We start from the raw sequence: 3453 nt of genomic DNA, 5'->3' as shown, positions 1-3453 counted from the left end.
GCTTGGTAAGCCCCAGCCCTGTCCTTATCCCCATTCCTGCCCAAGTACTCATTTTATTATCGAGCTGGTGTGTGACTTTAAGTATTTTCTTTTGAATGCTTTTGTTAATAAAATTTATTTGTTTTAATTGAAAACCGTCTCGCCCCGGTGGTATAAACGAACCTGTGCGACCTTGTCTATCTAGAAGTTTAGTTTAGGATTTCCTGGGGTGCAACTCCCCAGGTGGCGTTGTCGGACCTTCAAATCTTAATACCCCCCACCACACTACCGCCCACCACAATGGCTTACTACTAAAACATTCAAATGTTACAACTGGCATCAATATCATTAAATTGCTGACAGAGTGTATTGACAGAGGAGAGGTGTTAACCAGACAAACGGGAGCGGAGGAGAGGATTTTACTCCACTTCTCCAGGTCGGAGATGCTGGGTGCCCAGTAGCTGCGAAGGCTGCCCTCACATTTATGGCCAGTGACCAACATGATCTCCCTGCTCTCCAGGCCAGCGATTTGCGATGCTGGCAAGCTGGGAATTGACTAGCAGCCAGTACAGTCCTCTCTCGTCTAGCTAACATTTAGCTGTGTTACTTACTGATCCATTAGAAAGAAAGCTAGCTGGACATCGGTTTTGAAGCCTCTTCCGTCACAGAGCTCCCTCAATCTCTTGAACGCCTGAGTGAGGTTTACTCTTGTTTTTCCTCTTCTTTTATCTCTCTCCTTTTTGCTCTTCTTTGCCTCCTCAGACAGAGGAGCTCGTTTTCTTTCGCTAGGCCGTTTTTCACTTGTTTCCAAACTTTGTCCATCTGTCATTGTGCTCGTGACTCAACTATCTCATGCCCAACTCCTCATAAGGACCAGCCCCAGTCCCTGATTGGCTGACCGACCAATTTCTCAATACATGACGCGTTTCCTGCCGTAAAGCAGATTTTTTCCGCAAAATTTTGCCCCCGGTGGCAGAAGCTTATTACCACCAAGCTTATTATTGGCCACTACCCTGTGCAACCCACATTATTTTCATAATGATATATTTAGGAAAAGATGCTATCTGTTGCCTCTTTAATTTATAGTTATAGAACATTTGATTTATATAAATTCTATACAAATATAGAATAAGCACATCATTTCTTAGAGATGCTATTGACTGTTTTAAAAACTTAAAAAAAAAGATGGAGATGGGTTTGTCTTTTACAAGGGTATATACAGCAAATGACAATGTTTTAATTTAATGAGAGTTCTTCTTTGAACACAGGCTCATTCTCAAGGTGGCAGTCATTCATAAGGGCCCCTTCTCCACCCAACGTAGCTATTGTTGGAGGGCCCACTCCCTCTATGGGCCCCCCACGTCACGGACCCCAGTGCAACCCACTGCCTGCACTGTCTATATTTACGCCCCTGGCTCAGCAGAGGTGTCTGGGGGGCACAGTATCTGAACCCCATTGATACCAGATACAATGTCAATCATTTTGCTCCAAAACGGTTTAACTGAATTGTTTTTAATGAAGTTACAGACTATCATTGCCAGTGTTGGTAAGACTGTGTTACTTCCTTTACTAGCATCTCTGCCCAGCAGGATTTAAAAAGGGCCCAACAGCGGTATCTGGCGGTCATTCTTATGTAGTGAGAGCCTACCGCGCCAATCCCCTAGGCTATACCCCTCAGTGAGCTCAGCCTCCACACTGACAGGGAGTAGGGTAAAGCTGCAGTACCCATTTCAGGACCGCAGTTTCAGGGCTGCAGTTTTAGGACCCTTCAATTTTCGTCACAGCGCCACCCACGGTTAGAAGGACTAGAGAGGATGAGATGAGAAAATGTGAGTATCTACGGTTAGAAGGAGTAACGTTAGAGAGGACAAGACGACAGAATGTGAGAACAGTTTTAATTGTTTAAGGTCAAAAGTTGGCTACTTTGTCTTTAAATGGATCTGCAAGTTACTATGGGCTGGCTTCATTATGCATTAATCGATACGTTTACCCTTCGTAAAGTCCACTGAGTAATACTTTTACGATAGTTTGCTGCAACGGCGTTAGCTTGTTAGCATGCTGGCTTACACGGATGCTATAACGTTACATGCTAACATGTGTTTTTGGAAAAAAAAAAAAAAAAAAAAAAAAAAAATCCTATATAGCCAGTGGGTCTATTCTCTTAGAGAAACATCACAAGTTGGTTTAATTATAAAGGTTTTTGCAGACACATTTTATTACCTCCATACTGACAGTGTTTTATTTTAAGTTTCTTTACTTTATTAATCCCCCTGAGGGGAAATTCAATGTTTTCACTCTTGCTTGTCAATTACACACAGGTCTGAAAGACACACACATGCACAAACAGGACCTATACATGCACAAAGTGGAGAGATGTCAGAGTGAGGGGGCTGCCCTTTGGTCAGGCGCCCCGAGCGGTTGGGGGGTTCGGTGCCTTGCTCAAGGGCACCTCGGCAGTGCCCAGGAGGTGAACTGGCACCTCTCCAGCCACCAGTCCACGCTCCATATTTTGGTCCAGGATATACTTTGATTGAGGACATTTTCACAATACTGTAGCGCCCCTCGGTACAGAAGCTACTACAATCTGCTGGTTTGTGAAATAGATGTAGGCTACAAGGTTGATTTTGGACTTGACTAACTATATTCTCTTTTTTAGGATGCTTATTTCAATACAAAGCGGGCAATCACTGCCAGACATTAAAAGATGCAGCACATGCTGCAACAGATTTCATTGTCCGCTCTGCAGCTCAACAGTTTATCAACCCACAAAGTTGAGCAAAGTACAGGCTCATCTGGACAGCCACTTCACTCGTGCAGTTGTCCATGAAGGTAAAATTTGGAAACGTCTCTCAGAAAATGCTAATAAAGTTACCATGTGTCTGTTAGTCCATTAATACCAGATATGCACAATATTGACATTTTCCTGACAGATCTGGAGGTCTTGATGGCTGTCTCTGTTGACGGTGTTTAGGAATGTCAGTTGTGCATATATAACTTGTCCTTTTTCACATGTAATAATTTATTTCAATGTTGTTATTAAGACATGGCCAGAGATTTGCCTTCTGGAGTAATGAGGCCAACTTGCTCCAGGGAACTCTTCAGCCAGTGTACAGAGTACCAAAACGGATAGCCCCAACTGAAGATGTTCCCGCTCACATGCAGGCAGTCAGTTACCATACCCAAAATGAAAAAAGACTTGTGGATTCATCATACAGTCACAGGGAGCAGCGCAGCATTTGGCGGTACTTTGACAACTATTACATTTTACATACTAAATAACTGAATTGATTCACCCTCTGCCATTGTTAGGATATTATGCATAACATAATAACATAATTATTTCTGTCCTTTGATTTATTTACAGGATGTGCTTAATGGAAAGCCATCTAAGTGGTTTCCTCAGAAACCCTCATACAAGGATGTTGGAGAAAACACCAACAACACTGAGCTTTACCGATGAAGTAGACTTCATAT

At 43.0% G+C, this 3453-nt stretch overlaps 1 long non-coding RNA gene across 1 annotated transcript; it reads left to right on the top strand.

Moving 5' to 3' along the window:
- Positions 1 to 26: 26 nt before the first annotated feature.
- LOC126402622 (uncharacterized) lies at positions 27 to 3398 on the top strand. Its single transcript, XR_007571243.1, has 3 exons — positions 27 to 2808; positions 3021 to 3221; positions 3344 to 3398. It is a non-coding gene; the product is annotated as an uncharacterized LOC126402622 (long non-coding RNA).
- The last annotated feature ends 55 nt before the right edge of the window (positions 3399 to 3453 follow it).

Source organism: Epinephelus moara, chromosome 16 (genome assembly GCF_006386435.1).
Source record: "Epinephelus moara isolate mb chromosome 16, YSFRI_EMoa_1.0, whole genome shotgun sequence".
Taxonomy (NCBI): Eukaryota; Metazoa; Chordata; class Actinopteri; order Perciformes; family Serranidae; genus Epinephelus; species Epinephelus moara.
Note: the sequence above shows the minus strand (reverse complement) of the source record. Positions and strands in the feature narration are given on the sequence as shown.